The sequence below is a fragment of the Podarcis filfolensis genome (genome assembly GCF_964270895.1).
Source record: "Podarcis filfolensis genome assembly, chromosome: 2".
In the NCBI taxonomy this organism is placed as follows: domain Eukaryota; kingdom Metazoa; phylum Chordata; class Lepidosauria; order Squamata; family Lacertidae; genus Podarcis; species Podarcis filfolensis.
This window is the reverse complement of record NC_139605.1, coordinates 59,162,655-59,177,697: the sequence shown is the minus strand read 5'-3', so window position 1 is coordinate 59,177,697 and position 15,043 is coordinate 59,162,655. Positions and strand designations below refer to the sequence as shown.

The 15,043-nt window shown below is 40.0% G+C and overlaps 1 protein-coding gene across 1 annotated transcript in view; it reads left to right on the top strand.

The window, feature by feature from the left end:
* Positions 1-15,043, top strand: part of SGCD (sarcoglycan delta) — a 397,423-nt gene that overhangs the window by 64,622 nt on the left and 317,758 nt on the right. Inside the window, exon 2 of the mRNA XM_083603932.1 lies at positions 5,263-5,318. The gene's annotated coding sequence lies outside the window, so the exon portion shown is untranslated. The remainder of the gene's footprint in view (positions 1-5,262; positions 5,319-15,043) is intronic.

The following is a 15,043-nucleotide window of genomic DNA, read 5'->3' as shown; positions in this document are numbered from 1 at the left end:
ACAAGGCAATTGAAATGGGTGGAACACATCTATAGAGAAGGTGGGATAACAGGAAAGGGAGTTCCTATAGCAATTTCTGTTTATTGTAAAGGTGAAAGAGTGATTATCTGAGGAAGAGGGATTTGAGTGTTGGCTCTTTTTCTATATCAAGTAGTTTGTCCTTAAGCACTTGAAAACATATGTTTACACAGATACATACAAATTATTTTGTATGCCTAAAGTCCCCACAGGTGCATTATCTAATGCAACGTTTGAAGACGCTTTGCTCATCACAATTAAATTGGCTATAACCAAGAAAAATAAAAATGTTGAATGTGATGCTGCATAAGATGAACCTAAGTGGATACATACATGTCGTCCACTCTGATGTTTACTGACTCTGTAGGGTATGCTATATTGAGTAAATATATTTCAATATTCTGAACAAAATTCTTACCTTGACTGTGTGAATTCATTGGCAACTTTCCTGGGAAATATGGTAACATGATGGTTACAATCCAAATGTGGTTTTTTAAAAAATGTATCTTATAGTGATACTTTAGAATCTACTATAGGAAAACATTGCAGCGTGGAGTGCTAACTCATTACACTGGATCATTTTGAAGGTTTACATTTTCTTTATGGAACATCTTTCACGTGCTATCCCAGTCTCATTCTGTTTTGTTGTTGTTACTTTAATCAATGACATTGCTCACTGTTGTCCTATGTGTGGATATATATGATGCCAAAATTGGCCAAAGGCAATGGCAGGAGTAGGTTTCAGCATACCAGGGGGCCTGCTGAAGCATATCAGGCTTTTTTTTTCTTTAAAAAAGCCCCTCTGGCTTCTCCAAAACTGTCAGCTGGCAGTGACAAGGGCTAAACATGCTACATTGAAAGTATACTTTATATTTGACTTTCTTCAGTAATGTTTTATTTTGTGTTTTAACGTGTTGTAAACTGCTTTGATTTTTTTTTAACAGTATAAAGTGGTATAGAAATGAAATGAATAATAACATACATTGGGAAGAATTCAGTGTAGCACTAAGCAGATCACTCTGCCAAAGCAAGCATTTTTTATTTCTGCTTGCTGATGGAACAGTCACCCTCTCCTGCTCCTGGGCACTTTTCTGGGGGTTCTTCTGAACCCTCTCCCCTGAGCCAATACAGAAGATATGTGATGGGAGAAAATAGAATCAAAGTCCTATGGCGCTAGTGGGAGTCCTTGTGCATTCATGCTGACCTCTGATATTGTTAGCAAAACAAACAAACAAACCACCCAGCAGGCAGGCTGTAAAATTCTCAGTTGGTTTGGGCAAAGCTGGTGAGTGGGAAACTAGACTTGAGCCTAACTTCTCTTCCTCATATGATGTTTTAACTGTAAAAGGGCACTCTTCATTTGCAATTTAAATGATTATGGGGTGGCGTCAGAGAATGCAATGTCCCATGGTGTGCATTCTGTGAGTACAAGCTTCTTCCTTCCCTCCATGATAACTGTATGTCAAAAAGAAAATGAAAAGAGCTCCCACATGTACCTTTAGCTCAGTGCTACCTTCTGCCCAAGAGAGGAACTTCTGTTGCGGTGTTGATCCTCTGAGCCCTAAACCAAGCTTCAAGATAGTTTTGGAGCTGGGTGTACGTGCAGGCGAGAGAGAGAAAGTGTATAAGTCAACACATACTCCTGATGACATGAAAGGGCTACGTAGCTGCAGTTCATTTCTCTTGAATGAGGATATTCCTGGATACAGTGTACAATACATCTTCATTTCCCTGAACTCAGCACCATGGAATCAAATATATATAAGCCCACTGCCAGCCTTTCTACTTGAACAAGGCACTTATAGATGCTGATTATCTGCACTGCATTGCTTTCAGAAGGATGTGCCTTTGAATATGTGCCCAAATGCTCATCTCACTTAAAGGAACACAGTGTAGATCAACCTCGGTCCTCCAGATGTTTTTGGCTTACAACTCCCATGAACCCTAGCTAGCAGGACCAGTAGTTAGGGGTGATGGGAATTGTAGTCTAAAAACATCTGGAGGGCCTAGGTTGAGGAAGCCTGGTGTAGATAGTCTGCATTTGCATTGATCCAAAAGGTGATAAAAGTGTGATAAGGCTGCTTCCACTGACCTTGTTAGGATGGATTTGGGCAAGGAACCATAGGTATGTGTGGAGAGAAATGCTGAAAAGAAGGGAAAATGCCATCCTCAGTGTTTAGACACTTCCTGCTTTCCACTCCCTGTTCTCTTTTTAGTTCTGTACTTGTTTAGCTACTTGATGACATAGTGTACTACTTTCTACCCATTCTTAAGCATTTTGATGACCTAAGTTTTAATGAAAAATAAGTTCAAATTCAAAAAAAATTCTAAGCATCCAAAGGTGAAAATAGATAAATCAAGCTGCTTCATGGGAGCATTCAGCTTATGATTAGTATATTACAGGCCTTGGATAGCCAAGTGCTGCTAATTTAAGATCTGGTTCCATTCACTGCTGAGCTCACACACCTGCTGTCAAGCTGCCCTAAAGTGTTTCTGGTGCCCAGGAGCAGAAGAGGCATAAGTACAAACAGCTGATGCTAAATTATGAAAAGCTGGATATTTACCAAGGAAAAATCACATCAGCAATCTGCCATTGCAAACAGGAACCTGTCTCATTTCTCGGATAGTACTTTTGCAAAAATGCCAGTATTTGCCTCCTTCAGTAGCGTATGGTGCAAATCAATGGATTCATAAATTTGGCATGTTCTTGGAAATTAACATTCTGATTGCACTTTATATTCCTGGGCCACCAATTCCTGATTCAAATGGCCACTCGGCTTCAGAGAGGATGGCATCAGTTGCATAGTTTCTTTTCTCATAGTCATCTCCTCACCTGTAGCAGGAAGGCAAAGAGAGCTCCAACAGTGCAGTAGCCACTGGATCCAGTCCAGTGAGGAAATACTGAATTCCAACCTATATTGCTTCAGGTCCCCCCCCCAAATACTGCTGAGCAGACAATAAGTTATAAGAAATGTCCTCTGTTTGGGAGATTTTGCATACTCTTAACACAATCTATTCTGCATGATTATCTGAAAGGATACAGTTTGCTGCAGCAATGTTTTATTAAAAGATCAATAGTGGAACTATATGTTTTAACTGGTTTTTAAAATGATTTTGTTGTAAGGAAGCAGTATATAGTGAGAACCCCTTCTTAACTGCTAAATAAATACCGTACGTGCAAACTATTCTTAAGGCTAGAATTTCCTATTTAAAAAGGTAAAGGGACCCCTGGCCATTAGGTCCAGTCGTGACCGACTCTGGGGTTGCGGTACTCATCTTGCTTTATTGGCCGAGGGAGATGTCGTACAGCTTCTGGGTCATGTGGCCAGCATGATTAAGCCACTTCTGGTGAACCCGAGCAGCGCACAGAAATGCTGTTTACCTTCCCACCAGAGTGGTACCTATTTATATACTTGCACTTTGATGTGCTTTCAAACTGTTAGGTTGGCTGGAGCAGGGACCGAGCAATGGGAGCTCACCCCGTCGCGGGGATTTGAACTGCCGACCTTCTGATCGGCAAGTCCTAGGCTCTGTGGTTTAACCCACAGCGCCACCCTCATTGGGCCTGCAAAAAATATGTTAAATATTTACCTCGCTGTCAACATTTTTCTCCTGACTAATTGCCTACTGCCCTCCCTGGTCTTTCAGGTTCCACACTTAAGCAGAATTGGCCTTTTTTTTTGTGAGTCTCCATAGAGCAGGTTGATCCAACTGGAAGTGAAGAGCTACTGCTGTTGCTGGTATGAGAGGGAGTGTTTTATCCACTTAAAAAAGATTGTTTGTCTCTTGAGTGTGAAACATCACTGTCTTTGCTTGGTACAGAGTGCAGAGATAAGTATGCATATCTGCATTTGTATATGTTTGTCATGTGTTACATGGGAGGTAAGACTCTATAAAGCTGAAAACTATTTTAGTTGAAAGTTGTTCCAGGACTAATCTGAGAGAAGCAGAGAATTTAGTGTGTGTGTATATGCAAATATGGTTTAAATATGCAAAATGCTGGTGTAATTGATAAGAATATAAGAACATAAGAAAAGCCTGCTGTATCAGGCCAATGGGTCCTGTTCTCGCTGTGGCCAACCAGATGCCTGTGGGATACATTACTGGATTTAAAATCTGAGCATGAATCAATTGAAATGGCTTTGATTGGGTTGCAACTCTTAAACTACTAAGTTATTTGCAGACTTTGGGCCCTGAATTTCTGGAAAACAGATGGAGACTCTTAGCATGTGTCTGCTTTGAACTTTCATTTGTTGTACTTGATCCTTCCAGACACTTCCAGCTAAAGTATTGTATTGGTCAGTGTTTTGTTTTGAGTTTTGGAGATACGTGTATTTTTATGAATGATAGATGAGTTTGAGGCTTTGACATTGTTGCTTATGTATATGGAAAGTTTGTGTTTAAGTGAGAAGATGGTTGCTCTAGATGCACTTGCAAATGTACATCTCACACAGGAAAAAATGTTTCCATCTTGCACTGAAAATCTAGATGATCTCTCTGGTAAAATTGAATCCTAGTAAAATGAAGTCTTGATGATTGGGAGAGGACATTTAAACAAAACTTTTGAATAAAGTTGCTAAATATAAATCAGTGGCTTGTTTCTCCAAAAACTGCTTCAAGACTTCTTTCACTCCTGTCAATCAGCATGCAGCTTTTATGGGTTGGCTCTGAAGAGCCTGTTCAATTAGGTCTCCTTGTGTAATCTCCAGATGAGCTTTATGGTTCTGTCTGTGGAATACAGATTTTGCCTGCAACAAAATGAGAAACGATTAGCTGTGTGCTTTCTGGGCCTTTAAACAACTGGAAACAGCACAGCCCATTGCCAAGCTTTTAAAAAGGCACAAGATAATGCGGTCTCAACTACTTAACATTGCTGCTTATTATCACATAAATCAAATCCAGCTTTCCTTTTCTCCTAATGATAATTCGCATCATACTTTATATGCAGTCATAATTTTCACATCATCCCTGTCAATGTTCTTATAACCCATTTACCCTTGGACAGGGGTAAAGAAACAAAACCTTTGCATAGTGACTTGCATAGTGAATTCACATGCAAGGTGATGATGATATGCTTCATAGTCTATCATTGCCATCACAGAATAATACAAACTGTTTAAAGGACAGGATTTTTTTAAAAAAATCATTTTGCATCGCACAGCGTCCCCCAAAGAAGGCAGAAAATACTGTGGAATATTTGTTGTCATCAAATGAATCATTATTTTCCTTTTTATTATTAAACAGAGAGATGCCCTCCATCTGAGCCAGGATATCTACAAGCTTGGATGGCAGTGTCCTAGGTAAGTGAAATGTTATAATCTTTCAGTTCAGACTTTTATCTCTAGTGGTTTTTCCTTCTCCCTATTTGTCACTGATAAGTGCACCATGTGGCTTCATCTACTTGAAAGATTAACAGGTGTCTACTCATCAAAAAGACAGCTTTTGAGCAAACTCAGAGGCTTTGAGAAAACTTGCCTGCTTTTCACTAATGATTCTTTTCACAAATCCTGGATATTAGCGACATTTTTAATATCACAAGATTGCAAAATGTTGGAATATGCAGTGCTCCCCATCTTCACCATTCGTCCAGCTGGTGCCTTTTCCAGGACACTCCATTTCATTTTAAGAGTGTGGCCTGAAGGCACATGAGGCCCCCATCTTGCTGAAGCTAAGCAGGTCAGTGCCTGGATAGGAAACTGACTGGGGACTATGTATGGTGCCTTGGATTCCATGATTATTCACTGGGCTGTTTACAATATAAAAACACAAAAATACATAACATGGAAGAAAAGAAGAAAAGAAATGTAAAATACCCTCCTGACTTTCTGTCCTCATCCCCTACAGACACTTGGAGCATGCTCGATCCTTATTGGACTTCTTGTTGTTGTTGTTTAGTCGTGTCTGACTCTTCGTGACCCCATGGACCAGAGCACGCCAGGCACTCCTGTCTTCCACTGCCTCCCGCAGTTTGGTCAAACTCATGCTGGTAGCTTCGTGAACACTATCCAACCATCTTGTCCTCTGTCGTCCCCTTCTCCTTGTGTCCTCCATCTTTCCCAACATCAGGGTCTTTTCCAGGGAGTTTTCTCTTCTCATGAGGTGGCCAAAGTATTGGAGCCTCAGCTTCAGGATCTGTCCTTCCAGTGAGCACTAGGGCTGATTTCCTTAAGAATGGAGAGGTTTGATCTTCTTGCAGTCCATGGGACTCTCAAGAGTCTCCTCCAGCACCATAATTCAAAAGCATCAATTCTTCGGCGATCAGCCTTCTTTATGGTCCAGCTTTCACTTCCATACATCACTACTTATTGGACTATTTTGATTTAAAACATGAAGAAAAATAGTAACCTAAGGGGATTCCATTAGATCCAAAGAGACAAGGCCATTATGATGTGGCACTCCTAGCTAATTCTGGCATAAATTCAGCAGCCTGCTTTCATGTTTCAGAATGCTAGAACCTATGCTTTCAGATCTGCTGAGTGTTAACATTAAAAACCTGTTACTGATAGCCAAATTTTTCAGGAAAAAAACCACTTATTATAAACCCTAGAATAAGAAGACTAGATTCTTCCTTCCTGAAGGGAGGCTATCATAGTTAATATCAATCACCAAGAGAGCTACAGTAAATAGGCATCTTTGAGCTTCTTTCTGACTGTTTGAAAGGTCAGTTATTTCCTGCACACCCTCTTTCCCCATGTATGCTGCCAAAGCAATTATATGCATTTCTACCATAAGGAATAGAAAATGGAACATGAAGTGCTGTCCATTGCCAAGTTGCCTAATTTTGTTGTGTTGCCCTTGTGGAATTGGAGTGAGGAGCAATCAATGTTTGTTAGTAAATATATTAGGTAAATGGAACAGGTCATTCATTGAATTAATTTTTTCGAGCACCACATCTTCCCAAATATTGCACATAAACATAAATTTCTAATGCCCCTCTTTTGCTGTTTTTCCGCACTCCTTTGCAAAATAATAATAATAATAAATTTTATTTATATCCCGCCCTCCCCAGCCAAAGCCGGGCTCAGGGTGGCTAACAACAATAAAATAGTACACCATTCTAAAATTATTTCATTATAAAATTAATTCAAATCAAATTGATGGCAACCATTGGGCCAAAGTTCTGTGAAGATTGCCAAAGGAGGGAGTCAGGCTGTGCCCTGACCAAAGGCCTGGTGGAACAGCTCTGTCTTGCAGGCCCTGCAGAAAGATGTCAAGTCCCGCAGGGCCCTAGTCTCTTGTGACAGAGCGTTCCACCAGATTGGAGCCACAGCCGAAAAAGCCCTGGCTCTCATTGAGGCCAGCCTAACCTCTCTGTGGCCTGGGACCTTCAGGATGTTTTTATTTGAAGACCGTAAGTTCCTCTGTGGGACATACCAGGAGAGGCGGTCCCGTAGGTACGAGAGTCCTAGGCCGTATAGGGCTTTGAAACAGGATATGAAACAGTTCACAGGGGGATAGGGGCCATGGAAGGATATAAAATTATCCTTATTATTGAGCCAACAAATTCAACAATCCTTTACTCAGATGCAGCCCATGTGACATTGCCCATCTAGGCAAGAGTATGGATTGAGATGTACATTTCACTGTGCATTGAAAGGCATATCACACTGAAAAATAATGCTGTGTAAATGCACATCTAAATGGGGATGTTGTCCATTCATAATATATTACACATCCAAATCTTCATCCCTGTTGTGTCTCAACTCTTTACACATAACTGACTATGACTGAGTGAGGTGTTAGGATGAAAAGTTTTTTACAGTACACTATTGGCAATCAATAAAAGTACTGTGTGGCAAGATACCTACCGGTATGTATCAGCCAGGTTGTTCTGGCAATATGAACGCATTCCATCTCCCACCACCACCATCAGCATTCAGAGTGAGACAGTGAGAGCTGTTAATTACCAACAGTGATTATACATACTGTAGCTCACTCTGACTGGGTCTATGGTGCTATGACTTAATCATGTTTGCTACATGATCCTTGATTGGTTGGGGTCAAGAAGCAAAGTAAAATACATAAGAAAAAACTTACTGTACAGTTCACATTAAAAACAGAGGAGGCTGATCCATTAGAGTGAATGGATCAGTCTGCCCTCAGCGAGCACCCCCCCTTCTTGCCTGTCTTCTTACAATCCCTCCTTACATTAACTCCTTTTTAGTCTCTGCGTTGATGGCACAAAATTTAAATGAGTTGCCTCTATGTCATTGGCTTTGGCTCCCCCTGCTATTGGCCTCAAAAACAAACAAAAACAAAAAACAAAAACAAAACACCCCTACACTGAAATGGTCCAGGCTTTCTTTTTCTTTTCTTTTTTCTTCTCTCTCTTTTTTCTTTTTCTTTTTGAAAAAATCCAGGAATAGGGGAAATGGCTAAAGAAGACAAACTTTGAGTATTCAAAATAAAGGACTATGAATTCTTGATTCATAAATAGACATATTTGAATATAGTTTCAAAACCTAAAAAGTGTCCCCCCTCCCCCATCTTCATGTATTTTCTGTACAGGAATGTACAGGAACGTATTTCTAACAAGAGATAAATGAAGTTTATAAGCGTTCTCAAAGCCACCTGCAGAATACCATTCTCTGTTGCATAGGGTCGTGATCAAAAACTGTAAATCATGACTTGTCTGTGGACCAATTAGATACACCCCCCCAACAAATAAGGATTTTTGTTCAGAGCTGTATTATAGAATATAACTGAGTAATTGTTTTAAGTGGTTGTAATAACTGTCTTTGTTGGTTTGGTTAGATTGTTGTATTTACTGTGGTTTTCATGATGGTGTGAGCTGCCTTGAGTAGACTTTCCCCCAAATGTAGCATATAAATAATTTTATAAAAAGGAGAGGAAATAGTGAGAACATGAATTGGCATGGGTTGTTTAGCATCCCAGCACTGGGATGGATATATGGATTTTAGGTTGTTGTTTTTTCTTAGTATGATGTTTTGATTTAAAGTTATTACATTTTAGGTTAGGAGAAAACACATATGAAGTTGGTTGGGGAGCATTAAAATTATAACTCATAAATAAGCATTTTTAAAGAGGGTAGGTTTAAATGTGGCTGGGGAAACCCAGCCAGATGGGTGGGGTATAAATAATAAATTATTATTATTATTATTATTATTATTATTATTATTATTATTATTAATTATTATTAAATGTAAAGAGTTTGAAATAAAAGGCAATCGCTATGCCATCAGACAAACTTTGCTGCCCAAATCTTTGCCAAAAAACAAGCTTCCCGTGGGGTTTTTTAAATAACCGTAGTCCGCCTGTGTCATAATAGGAAACTTGCTTGTGTATTCAGTAGTTGAAGGTGCCAACAGAGTTCCACATCAGTTTTATTTTTGTCACCTAAATCGTTCTCTGCATTTTTAAATGATGTTTTACAGCGTACACTGCCATGATAAAATTTATGACATGGTGGTACAGAAGTAATTTTATAAATATATAAATAAGGTAGTTATTTTGATCAAGAAGCAAACAATTTTGTGCAGTAACATTGAGACATGGTGCCGTCTGCAGCTGTTAAACTAAACAGCTCAGTGTGGGATTTTAAATGTTTGTGATAACATTGGACAAACAGGCCGAGATAAAGGGAAAGGTGGTGGCAATCCTTGGTTTTACTTTTGTTTTCCTTTGGTAAAAAAGCAAAGTAACTAGGAAAATCAAAGTATGCTCTCCAAAGATTTTCACTCACCTCCTACCCCCACTCCCAGCAACTGCCCATTCTCTTAGAGTTGCCTGTGTGTTGTGCTTGTCTATGAACCTCCCACACTGAGGAATTGCTGAATGTTAATGACAGTCTATAAGCCTGTGACACTTGTAGCGCTTTATCAATCAAATGCAGCACATTCTGCCAGTTCGGCCACCTGTCCCACTCCATCAGTGTCAGAAAGTATTTCACAGAAGGCCACAGGTGCCAGCTGTCATTCCGAAAGCAGCATCGGAATGGCCCTAGGATAAGTGTATTTAGGAAATTTCCTCTGATTGAGTTTGTGGTCCCAACAGCCTTATTTTGAGTTTGTTTACAAAAGGAAAACAAAACATGCAAATGACCGATTTAATAATAAATGAAACCGTGAAGTTGACATAAGGATTTGCGACTGGGAGTTTCACTGCGTATAGTAGGATACCAGTACTGAGACTTGTTAATTCCTGTTGCTGCTGACAAGTGACAGTAAGGGTATGCATGGCTCTTTTGAACAGCTTTTACTTCATATTCAAGTTAAGTTCTACCACAGTTTAAAGCTGGGAAATATAATGGATTGGATTATAAATTCCTGTGAGGGAGACTCCCACTGGTGGAAGGGGGGAGGCGAATTTTAGTTATTCCCCTTGAACCATCTGAAAATCTGCAGCAGAGGATTTGGGGACCCTCCAGAAGAGGGGTCAGCAAACTTATTCAGCAGGGGGCCAGTCCGCTGTCCATCAGACCTTGTGGGGGGCTGGACTATATTTTTTTTGGCAGGCATGAACAAATTCCTAATGCCCCACAAATAACCTAGATATGCATTTTAAATAAAAGGACACATTCTACTCATGTAAAAACACGCTGATTCCCGGACCATCCACGGGCCGGATTTAGAAGGCGATTGGGCTGGATATGGCCCCTGGGCCTTAGTTTGCCTACCCATGCTCCAGAATAACAAGAGGTGGTAGTACTGGAGGATACTGGATGAAAGCAGAATTGGTAAGAATCACCTTGTCTCACACCTGTCCCCCAAAGGAGCTTCTCTCAGTCCTTTCGATGAATGGAAGGAGCCCTTCCAAGGTCTATAATTGACTTGCTTTTTAAAACAACAACAACAACAAAATGACTTTTGTAGCTGTCTTTGCCACCTACCTACCAGTGAGAAACCATTTTTCTGTTGAGGACTACATCCCCTCAGGGCTAATCTGGGTTTTTTTGGGGGGGGCACATACATGGGTGTGTGAAGCTAGAGCCCAAAGTGGACAGCATGTGGGGGCAGCATGTCTTGAATGAGATTGCACTGCCCTTTGACACAGCGCTACCGTTAGATGTGTTACGAAAAAGGAGCAATGCTGGAAAGAGTGCTCCAGATGGCTGGAAAGCCAAACAGGATGTTGATGTTTTGGGACTGTACCGTGGGAACGAAGGAGCAGTCTATTCACACTGCTGAGCACCGGATGTTAGCTCAGAGTGTCACATGACTTGTACTGGAAGTACATGGGAGGAGTTATTCTCTCTCTGCTGTTGATGTAAAGAGAGTGCAGACACGTTTTCTCTGTACTGCTGGAAAGACAGAAATAAAGGCATGTAAATACATTTCTGTCTGTCTCTCTCCCCTCCCTGTGAATGAGGAGGAGGGATGGTGTGTTCTTCTCACGTTTGGGAAGGATCGCCGATAAGAGATCTCGCCTTGTCTTACCGGGAGTCGCTGACGGGGGAGATCAACAAGGAATCCAAGCCGGGCACCTGGAGAGTGGCCAATTCCTCTGACTAAGGCTTGAATTCCGACAAGATGTACAAGTGGCATAAGTGGCAAGGAGTGCTTTTACCAGATTTGGCTGGTATATCAGCTATGGGCCTACTTGATGAAATAGAATCCCACTGCAGTTATTCAGAACCTAGCTAGCTCCATAATAAGCTACCGACATACCTTGGAGATATTGTGGGTTCGATTCCAGACCACAGCAATAAAGCAAATATCACAATAGAACAAGTCACACAAATTCTTTGGTTTCCCAGTGCATATAAAAGTTACGTTTACACTACACCACAGTCTTTTAAGTTTGAGATAGCATTATGTATTTTTTTATAAAAAAAATACCCAATCTGCGTACCTTAATTAATGTGACACAGAAACTCGAGGTAAACATATGCTTTTGGAAAAATGGTGCTGATAGACTTGCTGGATGCAAGCTTGCCACAAACCTTCAAGTGTAAAAAAAAAAAAAAGGCAATACTGTATCTGTGAAGTACCATGAAACAAACTGCAATAGAATGAGGTATGCCTGTTTGTGAGGTTGCCCTTGAAAACTTTTAAGAAACTGTAACTGTTGCAAAATGTTGCTGCCAGGCTATTGACTGCAACAAGATGTTTCAGACATATTACACTTGTTCTGCTTGATTGTCATTAGTTGCCAGTTTTATTCCAGCCTCATTTCAAAGCTTTAATTGAGTTCTTTCCTTCTTTTGCATGGCATATTAATGCTTTTTCCTTTTTAAAATTTCTACTGTTGTTTTATGAATTGTTGTTCTTACTACTTGATGAAATTGTTTGCTTGTTATGTCAAATGCTTACTAGGATTGTTTTGTGTATTACTGTTTTGCATCATATATTTGATATTTGATTATTGTAAACCACCTGGAGTTCTTTGTTTGGGGAAAGAGGAGCACAAATTCAAATATGGTTGTTGTTGTTTAAGCTGGATACTGCCCTTGTGTTACATAATCTGACCTCTTTCACAGAGAAAACCACACAGGAAAGTCTTGTACAATATGAGGAAAGGCCTATTTTAAATAAAATAAAATACATTGATCCCCTGCTGAATTCATACTGGGTTCAGTCCAACGAGTAGCGCTTTCATCTAGAACTCATACAAATTAATGAGAATTGTGCAGCAATGATATTTTGTGGATTTTGTTCAGTGTCAGTGATTGGCATGATTTAAAGCCCTGCACATAGATTTCCTATTATTTGCTAAGGGGAAAAAAATATTTCAAGTGCGCTGTGCTGAGTGCCTGTGTGAAGAATATGGATCCCTTTCCATAAGAAGGCAGCAGGAAATCCATTCACAAGCAGGACTCCTATGCATTGTTTGGACCATTGGCAATAACATCTAGCCTTAATTTAAAATATTGCCAAAGATGAAAGGGATAGAAGGATTATTCCCATGGTTAGATCTTAGTAGAGAATAAGTTACTTCCAAATCTGCCATACTTCATCTGAATGCCACCTGAATATATTCATTTACCACATGTACTCAGTAGTGGTGAAATACAATGCTGCTTGTTCTACACGTCTGTTTTTCCTGTAATTAAAAATGCTTTGCTTTAAAGAAAGGTGTATATACAAAGTGTATCCATGAAATAGGTGGTTAGATGTCACCTGTGTTCCTAATGCACATTCATTTAAGCTTCTTCCAAAACATAGAAATATGAATATTGATATTAAAATATGTCTGTTGGACTGCGTGGAAAGTAACTTGCGGTTTTGAACCCTGATGACTTGTTTCCAAGGGACTCCGATCTGCATTTTCAGTTTTCTCATTTTTCTAATTTGCCACTTTTCATGGTAAATCACCTTGATATTCTATCCCACACAGTTGGATTTTTGAACCTGTAGTTACCCTGAAGATCTCGCTACATGCAGGAAAATGACAAATCCAATCTGCATTCCATGCAGATAACTTCACATGGGATCCTACTGCAAACAGAGCATCAGCATGCATTGTTAGAGTAGATCCATGGCTCCATCTTTGAATGCACACATGCAAATGGATCTCAACTTCTGTTATGTGTTTGTTTCCCCCAGCTTCCATGCACAAGATTGCTAGTATCCAGCCCCCCCCCCCCCGGCACATGAGCATGTCCTCATCAGAGCCCGAAAGCCTATCACACTTCAGAAATCTATCATTTTCTAGGCTTCTGCAGTATGTGCACGAACCATCTGTTCATCCAGTGGTTTGCTAGAATTATCACACTATGTATATGTTATGAACCATCTGTTGATTCAGTGGTGCGGGCATACTAAAGTATTCATGTATGTGATGTGGCTCTCATAATGTTTATTGCACCAGCTAAATCCATCTTAAGAGATGAGTAGTTTGCTAAGGATGGTATTATAGACTGCAGCTGGCTTATTTAAAGCTAGATTACTGTCAGAGTAAGAATTTTTTCATCATCAGTGAACCAGTGGATAGAAAAAATACAGTTGCTTCTGGCTACTCAAGTAATGAAATACAGACTGATAACACCAAATAAAAACTATGTTGTGTAGATTCATATTTGTTTTTTGGAATCTCTCAAACCCATCTTTGACTGCCACTGCAATAGAGTTTTCATCCACATGACCCCAGTTTGCATATAACATCAAGCCAAACCATGGCTTAGTGCACATTGCAAACAAGCACATTGCAGGCACTGCACTCCTCCTTTGATTCTGTTGATAAACCATCAAAGAAGAGCATACCTTGGTGCTTGTCTGGAGCAAGACAGACCATGAACTTGGGTTCAGGCATAACACTGACTTAAACCATAGCTCTGCCCCAGGTAGCATGGCTGTAGCAAGTCTGGGGAGGAGTGCAGGAGGCATGATTTTGATTTGGGAAATGTGTCCGCTCATGCTAAGCCATGGTTTCCCTTTAATTAAAACCATTGAGTTAATTTCTGAAGTTAGTTATCCCAGTTCAGAACTCCTCTTTCCCCTCTCCAATCATTGATAACAAAACAAAGACCCTGCCTATTGCAGGAATTTGGATCTGTACAGATGGTATGCTGCTACTCTTCAGACTATGGTAGATCATTTTAAATTTATCATTTTAAATTTAAAAGGTTGGGCACAGAACTCTTTGATCATACATGGAATTTGAAAGCTTTAAGAGGCCTCTGTTGCTCATTTGGAGTTTCATATTTGTAACAAAGCGCACCACAGAGTTAATTAAGAGGCTATGGAGGGAAAGCACTGATGGGTATAGACCTGTGGAACTTTAGATTTTAAAGCCAGTCGTTTCCTATTGAGTTTAAGGAACTGTTTTCACTCAGGCCTGAAGGGATCTGTGTGACACTCAAGCAGATTACATTGTAGGTTTTGGAATAAACTAAATCAAGTGCTGTGGGATGAAACAAAGCTTAATTGACTTTAATTTCTTCTCTCTCTGTGTTGATCTTCACAATGGGTTTAATTACACAAATTTCGTAACAGAGGTAAAAGTAAAGAAACTTTAGTTTTCAGAAAGGAAGGATTTGGGGTTGTTGGGTAATTAGTTTGATGAACTGCTGAGAATTAGTCTCTGACTTTCAGCCTAGTTATATTATTAGGAGTTTCAGTGTTAT